The 12,609-nt window shown below is 44.9% G+C and overlaps 1 protein-coding gene across 6 annotated transcripts in view; it reads right to left on the bottom strand.

Annotated features, from left to right (window-relative positions):
- tox2 (TOX high mobility group box family member 2) overlaps positions 1 to 12,609 on the bottom strand; it is a 250,224-nt gene that overhangs the window by 35,647 nt on the left and 201,968 nt on the right. The gene's annotated exons all lie outside the window — the stretch shown is intronic.

Here is a 12,609-nt window from a genome sequence, read left to right as displayed (position 1 = left end):
GGGCAACTCAGCCCAAAACATTAACTCTGTTTTCTCTCCAAAGATGCTGCCAGACCTGCTGAGCTTTTCCAGCAATTTTTGTTTTGAATAAAACATGTACCAGTGCAAGATTTCTTATTCCATAACATTGCACACAGGAAATCAGAAATAAGCATACAAATCAGGTGAAATGGATTCCAAATGTTGGATAATCATTGGACCCGATATACATTGTTAATCAGGTGTCATTTTTACCACTTTGTTCTTTGTGTTAATATATTCCCATTAGAAATGTCTATAAACAGCCTCTGTAAATGCACCAGTACCTTGATCAGGGGAAGGTTGCAATCTCAGGGTGACAAATATATTCAGGTAATTCCCATTATAAATCTAGACTTAAGAATTTAAAATGAATCACAACAGAAGCATACAAAATAAGATAGTTAATACAGGAATATTAGGAGGAGAAGTCATGCTCCAGCCATTCAAAGTTACATGCACATAGTTCTGGGCGCTGCAACATTGCAAGTACAGACTGGTCTTGAGCAGAGTGCAGTGTAAATTGGCCAGAATGATACCTGAGTGCAGTGTTAAATCACAAACAGAACACACAAACTAGGGGTGTATTTGCTGGAATTTTAGAAAGTTAAAGAGTGATTGGGTTGAAGATTTTTAAGATCTTAAGGCCAGTTGATAGTGTAAATCAGGAGAAGTTGCTTAGGAAGCCACGGATGAAGAGACTGTCCAAATTTTGGAGACTGTCTTTCAGGAGTGAAATTAAAAACATTTGTGCACACAGAGGGGATAGTTTAAATAATTCACAAATATCAGTTGATATTAGATGAATAGAGTTTTGTTAGTCAAAGATATTAAGGGACATTGAACAAAGGTGTGTAAATGAAAGTTGGCACACAGATCAGTTATTACCTAAACAGCCTCCACTATTCCAACGTTCCTAATGTTATTGCAAATCAGCCTTATTCATGGCAATACATTGAGAATATTTTTTATCATCCCTTGTGGGTGCACCACAGTTGTTTTTTTTTATTGTAAAACATTGAGGGAATAACTTGCTGAGAAAACTGTGGTACAAACTGGTGAAATGATGTGTGTGGCTGTACAGGAATTAAAACCACTTCCGGACTGTGAGGCTGTGTAACTGCCCGAGGTCGTGGTCTGAGGTTATTTCTTAAATTGATATTTCCTCAGAAACCCCACAATGATTCACATTCGATCTGCAGATTCCAGATTATAATCAGCAATCTAATCCTTCTCAAATCATTCCTTTCCAATTTCTGTGCCTGCCTTCAATGGTGTGTTATTATTGTGAAATGGACAGGCAAATGAATTGTGTTGAATCTCTGCTTGTGGAAGGGCACTTGGGATTCACATCTTTTGTGCTTGACAGATTGAGGGGCACTACATGAGAATGAAAATCTTTCACTCCTTATGTGCACATGTTCCAACAGACAGTTCTTGGGCAATTAGGAGAGAAATGACAAGTTAGCACTTACAGAGAAGGGACTGAAAAAGTGCCCGGCTACAGGCAACGTCGATGAGCGAGATGGACACATGGGAAAGAGTAATGAAACACCTGGGCAGTGCTTCGGTTTTGTTTTAGACTGAGACTTTTCCTCAGAAGGATACATGCTGTAACTGAGCACCATTTTCAGCAGCAGCATGAGGGAGGGTGCTCTAATGTCAAATACTCTTGACCTGACGAGACAAAATATCATCTGAATGGTGTTGCTCAAGTGTGAATCTATCAGTGAGGGCCTTGTGTTCCTGATCACAGACAACCCACATCTATACAATGCCTGATTTTCTGGTGTTGCTCACTGACCGCTGCTCTGGAGCAGGGGATTCTAGTCGATTCCCATCCTTTGGCCCCAGGAGACAACAGGGTTTACTGACAACAGGAATCAAGGAATAAGCCTAACCCCTCCTTTTGTCTGAGACTCAGGACAGAGTTTTCCTATTTTGCAGTTAGAGAGTTTTTGTCGAATCAGCTTCACGAAAGGTCCACCAGGCTCAGAGCGACTCCCTCTCATTATCTGCTACTCATCACCTCCACGATAATCAGCCAGGCCCTGGGTACCACTCTTCAGAGAATCGTGTGGGGGGGAGGGGAGGTGGGTATACTCACCTTCCTGGTACCTTCCAGCGTTCACACCTCTGGCACCATCTCGATAGCCCAGCTGGGGAACACATCAAACACTGCGCTGCAGGAACAACCCCTCCCTCTGTTCCAACCAAGGAGATGTCCCAGGGAAAGGGAAGCTCAGAGCCTGCTCCATGGACAGGGACCTGGAGGTTGGGATGGACAGCTGCTGGAGAAGAGGCCAGGACCTTTTCCTGCGGAGCACCACAGGAGGCCAGAGCCTCTGAGCCAGGCAGCTTGGATCCAGACTCCAACCTGGGTCGGTTCCCTGCTGAGACCCAGGACAATCAGGACAAGTAGCAGGCCAGGAGAAAGGTCACTGACCTTCCACACTCAGTAAGGGGAAGGGTCACCACCATCTCTCTCTCTCTGTCGCTTTGTCTTTCTCTCTCTCTCTGCTCGCTCCCACTCCTTCACTGGGACATCACTCACTGATACCCCCTCCTCACACCTCTCCCTAATCCTCCCTCACTCCCCCTTTCACTATGGTATGTTCACTCAATGGCTCTCGCTCACTATGTCACAACGAAGGGGAGATTGGGGTGTCATGGTAATGTTTCTGGGTTGAGTAATCCAGTACCACATGTACTGCCAACATGGGTTCACATCCCACCAGGCAGGTTGGTACAATTTGAACTCAGTAATGAGCTGGCTTAATGGTAGTCATGTAACTACAGTCAACTGTCATCGAAGCTTCTCTAATGCCTTTTCAGAGAGATTCATGTCCTTTAGAGAAGGACCTCTTGCCCTTGCATGGTCAGCTGTCCCCACTGTCACAAGGTGCCCATGTTAAATACGTAATACCAGCTGCAGAGTCTCAGTGATTACCCAATAAGATTTTAGATTTAGACTTTATTGTTGCCTGTACTCAAGTACAAGTGAAAAGTTCACATTGTTGCCACACACGGCGTCATTTTAGGTACAAGTACCTTGGTACAAAAACTTAAGAACAAGGTAGAAAGAAATAAGGAACAACGTTAAAGGTTAAACATTGCATTTAACAAGGACCACAGTGGGTCAAGAAGATACCATGAGTCAGCTTCACACAGTCAGGAAGGAGAGATCCCACCCAGAGTGAGGATACAGATTGGGGAATTTGGAGGCAGCGTGGGAATTCAGCGCAGAGTGGAATGAGGAGCTTTAACGGTTTTTTGCTTCATAGTTTGTAAGGTTTTTCTTTAAACGGGATAAACTGAAGCCGAGGAGCAGGGGCCCAGCACTGACATCACAGATAAGCTGTAAATTCATCAGTTAGTGTTAGCAACTAACTTGACTATCTATGATAGGTCACTTTCAGATTGAAGGTAAATAGGGGAAATATTTACAGAACAGTACTACAAATTTATTTTAAAATCAAATTAGGAACTAAGTAATTAAAACAGGGAGGCCAGATCAGGCAACGTGTCGTACCCTGCATGATGTGAGAGATGGTGAACCCCGTTGGGGTTGAGAGTGACCACATCTGGAATAAGTGCTGAGTGCCTGAGGAACTCTGGCTCCAAGTGCATGAGCTGCAGTCTAAGCATCGAACTCTGCCACACATCAGGGAGGGGGAAGAGTTACTTGGATGCTGTGTTTCAGGAGGCAGTTACATCCCTTACATTAACTACCTCAAATCCAGTCAGTGATCAGGGACAGGAGGCTGCGACTACCAGCCAAGCAGGTAGAGGTATCCGGGAGGTAATGCCGAAGGAGCCTCAGCTCTTGAGCTTGTCTGACAGGTTTGAGATTCTTGCCCCGTGTGGGTGAGAGTAGGGGCTGCAGGGAGGATGAACAAACTGACCGTAGCAACAACATACAGGGAGTGTCATTCAAGAGATGGGAGAAAAGAGAAATGATTTTGTGATCAGGGAGAGTATAGTCAGGGGAATAGGCACTGTTCACTGTGGCCAGCATCGAGAGTCCCAAACGCTGTGCTGCCTACTTAGTGCCCGGGTTCAGGATATCTGATCTGGGCTGCAGAGGATCTTGGAGTGGGAGGGGGAAGATCTAGTTGTGGACCATGTAGGTACCAATGATATTGGCAGGAAGAGGAAAAAGATTCTGCTGAGGGAATATGAGCAGCTCAGACTAAATTAAAAATCGAACCAGAAAGATAATTGTTGCTGGGTTACTACCTGCACCACAAACAAATTGGCGAATTTTAGGGAACTTAAGCAGTAGAGGTGGAGAAGTTGTTTCCCCTTTTGGGAGAGTCTTTGACCAGAGGGTATAAACTCAGTGTGAGGGGTGACCCATTTAAGACAGAGATGAAGAAGAATTTCCTCTCTCAGAGCGGAGTGAATCTGTGGAATTCTTTCCCACAGAGGGCTGTCGAGGCTGGGTCATTCAGTATATTCAAAGCTGAGAGACAGATGTTTGGGAATCAAGGGTTATGGGGAAAAGGCAGGAAACTGGAGTTGAGGATTATTTAGTGTTGATTTACACTGTCTCTTTGTTTTGGATTTCCTTTCCTAGATAGCCTGTAATCCACCTCTTATTCTTCTCTAGTCCGATGAGTACAAGCCCAAACTACTCAAGCCCACCTCACCAGACATGTCCTCCAGCCCTGGGGTAGGCTGTGTGCACCTTCTCTGGATTAGTGTTCTCTCAATTAATATTCATGTCTCACGTTAGTGAGGCAGAAGGAGGGGTCATTCCCCACCAGGATAGCCCAAATATGGGGCAGAGTTATATTTTAAGTCTTTTTAAAATTCACTCTTGGGATGTGGGTAATGCTGGCTGGTCCAGCATTTATTGCCCGCCCCTAGTTGCCCCTTGAGAAGGTGGGGTGAGCTGCCTTCTTGACCCACTGCAGTCCATGTGCTGTGGATTGACCCACAATGCCCTTGGGGAGGGAATTCCAGGAGTTTGACCCAACAACAGTGAAGGAACGATGATATATTTCCAAGTCAGGAAGGTGAGTGGCTTGGAGGGGAACTTGCAGGGGGTGGGGTTCCCATGTATCTGCTGCCCTCTTCTAGGTGGAAGTGGCCGTGGGTTTGGAAGGTGCTGTCTGAGGATCGTTGGTGAATTTCTGCAGTGCATCTTGTAGATGGTACACACTGCTGCTACTGGGTGTCGGTGTGGAGGGGGTGGATGTTTGTGGATGTGGTGCCGATCAAGCGGCTGCTTTGACCTGGATGGTGTCGAGCTTCTTGAGTGTTGTTGGAGCTGCTCCCATCCAGGGGCAAGTGGGGAGTATTCCATCACACTCCTGATTTGCTGTGGTTTTATTTTCATTGAAAGCGTACAGGGCAGGAACTAAATGAGTCATTGCTAGCATTGTAACTCACACGTTGGATTGAGGGACGTGAGTTCCAAAAATGACAGAATTCTAAAGTTATTTTTGTTGGTATGTGCCAAATGTTCCCTGCATGAGCAGAGCTTCAAATTGCTGACAACAAAAAGGGAAAAGCCTTGGTTTGTAATTCCACCAAGTTAATTCTTGAATCCTATTGAAGTACGTATTAAAATGTCCAAATTTAAACTAAGGATGTTAAGAAGCTAGCACAGGTAAATTATTCAACAGCATCAACACGTTGGCTTTTAAAGAAGTTAAAACAGATTAAAAATTCTGGAAAACTAAAAACAATGACGCAAAACATTTCAGCATTTAGCTAATCTGAACCTTCCAGATCAAATGAAAATGCATTAAAATTGTGGAGAAGTCAAAAACTTCAAAGAATTATCATGAATCCAATTAATTCAGAGATACAGGGGTTAGCTTTTAAAAAGGTGTTCTAAAAATGTTAGAACTTAAAACTATAGTGAACAATTATTATAATTACAGCAAATTCTATCCGGAACAGCTGAAACTGAAGTGAATCTGTTCAGATTCAGCTCCAGGCATTCTGAGCAGGTTCTGCTCCTCACGAGACTTCAGGAAATTATTTTGGAGCTGGTCAATCAAGGATTACACATTTTAAAAAGTATATAATTTGCCATGAAGCTGTCGAGTTTAATGTTTAGTGTACAGTACTGTCTCAGTATATCAAACTACCAAAATTATCTTTATTGATTTAAAATCAGGTTACTCGCAGGTCAAGAACAGAATATGAGTTTAAATGCTTATTTTTTTGTGGTAAACCTATTTCCAGTTTCACTAATAAAGCCAAAGCAGGTTACTAATCTTAAATACATTAAGGAGATCGGTTTAGTGCAAATAACAAAACAGGAGTTGGGAGGTCATGTTGCGGCTGTACAGGACATTGGTAAGGCCACTGTTGGAACATTGCGTGCAATTCTGGTCTCCTTCCTATCGGAAAGATGTTGTGAAACTTGAAAGGGTTCAGAAAAGATTTACAAGGATGTTGCCAGGGTTGGAGGATCTGAGCTACAGGGAGAGGCTGAACAGGCTGGGGCTGTTTTCCCTGGAGCATCGGAGGCTGAGGGGCGACCTTTATAGAGGTTTACAAAATTATGAGGGGCATGGATAGGATAAATAGGCAAAGTCTTTTCCCTGAGGTCGGGGAGTCCAGAACCAGAGGGCATAGGTTTAGGGTGAGAGGGGAAAGATATAAGAGACCTAAGGGGCAACTCTTTCACGCAGAGGGTGGTACGTGTATGGATTGAGCTGCCAGAGGAAGTGGTGGAGGCTGGTACAATTACAACATTTAAAAGGCATTTGGATGGGTATATGAATAGGAAGGGTTTGGAGGGATATGGGCAGAGTGCTGGCAGGTGGGACTAGATTGGGTTGGGATATCTGGTCAGCATGGACGGGTTGGACCGAAGGGTCTGTTTCCATGCTGTTCATCTCTATGACTCTATGTTCCTGTTGTGCTGAGAGAGCGCAATGGCTTATGGAAGATTTTAGGTTCGTGTTTTTGCTAATGGATTTTCCAATTCTGAAGCTCAGCGTCACTTTTTTCTGGCTGTTCACAGAACTTGGCTGTTGTTGGCTAGGTCAGCATTTAATCTCCGTCCCTAGTTGCCTCTTGAGAAGGTGGGGGTGAGCTGCCTTCTTGAACCACTGCAGTCCATGTGCTGTGAGTTGACCCACAATGCCCTTGGGGAGGGAATTCTAGGATTTTGACCCAGTATCACCAAGAAAACGGTAATATATTTCCAAGTCAGGATATAGGTTAAAAACAAGGACTGCAGATGCTGGAAGCCAGATTCTAGATTAGAGTGATGCTGTGCTTTTCCAGCACTACCCAAGTCAGGATGTATGTTAGTTTGATGTTAGAGCAAGATAAAAGGTTGGCACAATAGCAAGGGCTGAAGGGCCTGTGCTGTGTTGTACTGTTCTATGTTCTATGTGAGTGGTTTGGAGGGGAACTTTCAGGGGGTGATGTTCTTGTGTATCTGCTGCTTGTCCTTCTGGATGGAAGGTGCTGGATGCTATTGTGATCTGTATTGGCCAGTCTCATTTTACATCCCTGGGCTCCAGGGTCTGAGAACAAAATAATTGAGATGAAATTCAGAATCTGTCCTACGACAACACTAGCAGCTGGTCAAAGGGATACTGAACACATATGTTAGCTTCAAGGTTTAGTATCGAACTGGGCCTTTCTAAAGACTGTGTAAATACAGTTAGATTGAACACATCTTGCAGGGCTGCAGTGCTCAGGGAGATCTCAAAACCACTGCCTGTCACTCTCCAGTGACCGAAATGGAAAGATAGAGGCTGCAAAATGTTAACCACAGCTCCCTGTAACTACGAGGCCACAAGGAGATCAGATCCCAGTTTGAAACCTGAGTACAGACTGCCTGAAAGAAGGAAACATTCTGGCTTTTATTGTGAATATTTCTTTACTCTGTGTTCTGTCTCAATATCTGTACTCACTAAAGGGAGAGCTGTTTATCCTCTCTTGGTTGTGAATATCGTTTTGTTATCTATTGTTTTGAGACACTGTTGGTGTTGTTGTGTGTTTGTAGGTACAGCACCATTGGAGCTCCTTGCTTTGTTGGCCGTGCCTCTCTGACAGAGGTGCTGCAGTGTTGGTGTTGTCAGCTGTCCTCAGACACCAGTGTACCTCAGTGTTAAAGACCCTATTTCAGAGAGTCATGGGACAGACTCTGCATTGAGCTCTCACCAACTCTTCAACCGACTCGCAGCTGGGGAGCACCTGACTCTCAGCAATTTGCTTTTCACATTACGGTGGCTCAGTGGTTAGCACTGCTGCCTCACAGCGCCAGGGACCCGGGTGCAATTCCAGCCTCGGGTGACTGTCTGTGTGGAGTTTGCACATTCTCCCTGTGTCTGCGTGGGTTTCCTCTGGGTGCTCTGGTTTCTTCCCACAGTCCAAAGATGTCCAGGTTAGGGTGGATTGGCCATACTAAATTGCCTGTAGTGTCCAGGGATGTGCAGGCTAGGTGAGTTAGCCATGGGAAATGCAGGGTTACAGGAATAACGTTGGAGGGGTGGTTCTGGGTTGGATGGTCCTTAAAGGGTCAGTGTGACTCGATGGTCTGAAAGGTGACCTCCACACTGTGGGGATTCTATGATATAATGATCTGCCACAACCATGCAATTCATTGGGAACCCTTTCACTGCCAATTCAACCGGTTTGAATCTTCAATTTACAATGGCCCTCTGCCAGCCCTTCCTCATCCCAATATTTATTTTTTCCTTTAATTGAGTGTTTATTCTAAAGGTCCATTATTACAATGGACGATACACTATCACACAGTGGCGCATGTGCAGGTTTGTACGGTACTAAGATCTAGAATGCTGAGGTGTACGGTGCACGGTGCTGAGGTATACATTGCTGAGGTGTATATTGCTGAGGTGTACAGTGCTGAGGTGTACAGTGCTGAGGTGTATATTGCTGAGGTGTACAGTGCTGAGGTGTACAGTGCTGAGGTGCACAGTGCTGAGGTGTACAGTGCTGAGGTGTATATTGCTGAGGTGTACAGTGCTGAGGTGTACAGTGCTGAGGTGCACAGTGCTGAGGTGTACAGTGCTGAGGTGTATGGTGCTGAGGTATACAGTGCTGAGGTATACAGTGCTGAGGTGTACAGTGCTGAGGTGTACATTGCTGTGGTGTACGGTGCTGAGGTATACAGTGCTGAGGTGTACAGTGCTGAGGTATACAGTGCTGAGGTGTACAGTGCTGAAGTGTACATTGCTGAGGTGCACAGTGCTGAGGTGTACAGTGCTGAGGTGTATATTGCTGAGGTGTACGGTGCTGAGGTGTACATTGCTGTGGTGTACGGTGCTGAGGTATATGGTGCTGAGGTGTACATTGTTGAGGTGTACAGTGCTGAGGTGTACAGTGCTGAGGTGTACAGTGCTGAGGTGTACATTGCTGAGGTGTACAGTGCTGAGGTGTACAGTGCTGAGGTGTACATTGCTGAGGTGTACAGTGCTGAGGTGTACAGTGCTGAGGTGTACATTGCTGAGGTGTACAGTGCTGAGGTGTACATTGCTGAGGTGTACAGTGCTGAGGTGTACAGTGCTGAGGTGTACATTGCTGAGGTGTACATTGTTGAGGTGTACAGTGCTGAGGTGTACATTGCTGAGGTGTACATTGCTGAGAAACCAGGCTCTTCACCTTTCAATCCAGCTGTGTGGAATGTAATGGCTGTTGCTTAATTATTTATGTGCATTTGACATGGATTAGATTAGATTAGATTCCCTACAGTGTGGAAACAGGCCCTTCAGCCCAACTAGTCCACACTGACACTCCAAAGAGTAACCCATACAGTCCCATTCCCCTTAATTAATGCACCTAACACTACGGGCAATTTAGCATGACCCATTTGCCTGACCTGCACATCTTTGGACGGTGGGAGGCAACCAGAGCACCCGGAGTAAACCCATGCAGACACGGGGAGAATGTGCAAACTCCACACAGACAGTCGCCCGAGGCAGGAATTGAACCTAGGACCCTGGAGCTGTGAGGCAGCAGTGCTAACCACTGTGCCACCGTGCTGTCCCTGACAAAAGCAAGAAACAAATAAGAATAAACGAGAAAAGGGATTGACTTGCGGGAACGAAATTTACCATCCACCTAAGGAAGGGAGTTCAAAGCAATATATTGTGAGCCCAAACATTAAGTACGAGGAAGATCTCTAAGTCACATGAAGGGATGTATCAATATTGTTAAGTAAGAAAGGAAGTGAGACCATTCAGCCCATCGAGTCTGCTCTGCCATTCAGTGAGGTCTTGGTGATCTGATCATCCTCATCTCTACTTTCCTGCTTTTTTCCCCTAACCTTCGATCCCCTTCCTGATTAAAAACCTGTCTCTTTCAGCCTTAAATAGACTGAATGACCCAGCCTCGACAGCTCACTGTGGAAAAGCATTCTACAATTTGGGGTTTTCTGTACTATGCTGGGTACAGGTGACTCACTGTAGGGAATGTCCATTGATTTCGAATGTAAGGCTGCAGAGAATCCAGTGAACTCTGAGCCAACAGAATGAAGTGAAGTCATTGTTTCCTTGCTTTTCCCACCTCCCCTCCATGTCAGTCACCCTGTCACCCTTCCTGAGAGTTTGGTCTTTATGGTTTCACTTGGAATGTCCTGGGTCAGTTAATAGCTGATCTGTACTCCCTCCTGTTTCTCACAACAGCATGGACCAGCTTTGTGTCATTGGAAGTTGGATAATGATCAAGTGCAGGAACATGAGAACATAAAAACAAGGAGCAGGAAGAGGCCATTCAGCCTCTTGAACCTCCTCCATTTTAATGCAATCATGGCTGATCTCATCTCAGCCTCAACTCCACTTTCCTGCCCGTTCCCCTTAGCCCGTCACTAATTAAAAATCTGTTTATCGCCTCCTTAAATTTACTCAATGTCCCAGCATCCACTGCACTCTAGGGTGGTAAATTCCATCGATTCACAACCCTCTGGGAGAGGTAATTTGAGAGAACCCAGGTTGATATTGAAATTGACTCTTCACGGGCTTTTGAGGATTAGATATAGTGGACAGTGAGGGCCTTTTTCCTTGGATGGTGATGGCGAGCACAAGGGGGCATAGGGATAGATATAGGACAGATGTCAGAGGTAGTTTCTTTACTCAGAGACTAGTAGGAGCGTGGAACACACTGCCTGCAACAGTAGTAGACTCGCCAACTTTAATGGCATTTAAATGGTCATTGGATAAACATATGGATGAAAATGCAATAGGGTAGGATAGGCAGGCTTCAGATTTGTTCCACAGGTCGGCACAACATTGAGGGCCGAAGGGCCTGTACTGCGCTGTAATATGCTATGTTCTGTGCTCTATGATTTCCTGTCACCCTGTATTTATACATGAACAGTCCCTGGCGATAGTCCTGCCTCACTCAGAGTCACAGACACAAAGGTGTCAGAATTTCTGACTGTCAACCTTTTTATGTGTTAGCCAGGGCTCCCTGATTGGACCAGATAAATGCCCAATCAGGGAATGGCCAGCTGGCTGACCTTGTTACAACCATCATGCCTATTCCTAACTTTACTCAGGGTCACTGATCCCAGACTGTCCGCGTTACCATAGGCACTGTATACTGGCTGCTTTTGATTCTGTTATAGCCAAGTGTCTGCAGAGGTCGTTTCAGGTGGAGATTTGATCGTTTTGGGATGTTAGATTGTTTTTCTCCTTTCTCAAAAACACTGCTGCTGGCACTTTCTCAGAAGTTTCTGAGTAAGTGGATTCTACACTTTGCATCCACACTATCTGTGGACACAAGTCAAGGCCCACAATAACCAATTGCAGGAAAAAGCTGTTGGCTTTAAGAAGCCGTTGAATTGTGGAGTGGAATCAGCGGTTGCCATAGTGATTTCAGGCACTTGATGCAGTGTGTGGACGTAATTGGAAAAGCAAAGCGAATGGGGGAGGTGCAGAGAAAAACAACAAAAAACCCCCAAACAGAACAGACATTCGGAGAGAGTCGGGAGTGAGGGCCCTCCCCAGTACAGGCTTAAACAACAAGAACTAAATTGGTGGAAAATTGTCATCAAATGGAAAATTTAATTCTGTTAACACAGATTAATTCTCTGCTACATTGTCCGTTCCAATTGTGAACAATCCTCAAAATATGTATGCAAATTGGAGGCTCATTTGTGCATATATCAGGGCGCGGTTAAGATTTCGAATAATTCCCTGGGTTTTTCAGGAAAGACAGATGAATACAAAGAAGTCATTTTGTCGGTAACAATCTGACTCTTAATATTGGCTCGGTCACATAGATCACCAGCAATGAATTCTCTGCTCACTCATTCAAGTGTTTTTTAATAGAGTTTTTTCAATTCAGCCCACGCAGATTGGGAATTGCTGTGTATCACTGCAGAGCACATATCATTTCGATTGTGCCATCTTGTAGATGCCTGATATTGTTTTTCATTTTCGTTCCCAGATTATTTATATTTAGCCAGGCAGCTTTGATGTGCTCACTTGCCATTTAAGTAAATATGAATCGTAAATTTTAAAATCTTCAATTTAAGATTTAACCTTTTTGTTTGAAGGTCAGAGCTCTCCAGGGAGCTGAATCCGTTCTCTTTGCCCAGTGTAAGGCTTCCCGGTGCTGCCCTGCTTGCTGTTTTAAACGCTTTGCTCT

This window comes from Chiloscyllium plagiosum, unplaced genomic scaffold, assembly GCF_037043375.1.
Source record: "Chiloscyllium plagiosum isolate Xiang-an unplaced genomic scaffold, Cpla_swu_hap1 HiC_scaffold_15, whole genome shotgun sequence".
Classification (NCBI taxonomy): Eukaryota; Metazoa; Chordata; class Chondrichthyes; order Orectolobiformes; family Hemiscylliidae; genus Chiloscyllium; species Chiloscyllium plagiosum.
Note: the sequence above shows the minus strand (reverse complement) of the source record. Positions and strands in the feature narration are given on the sequence as shown.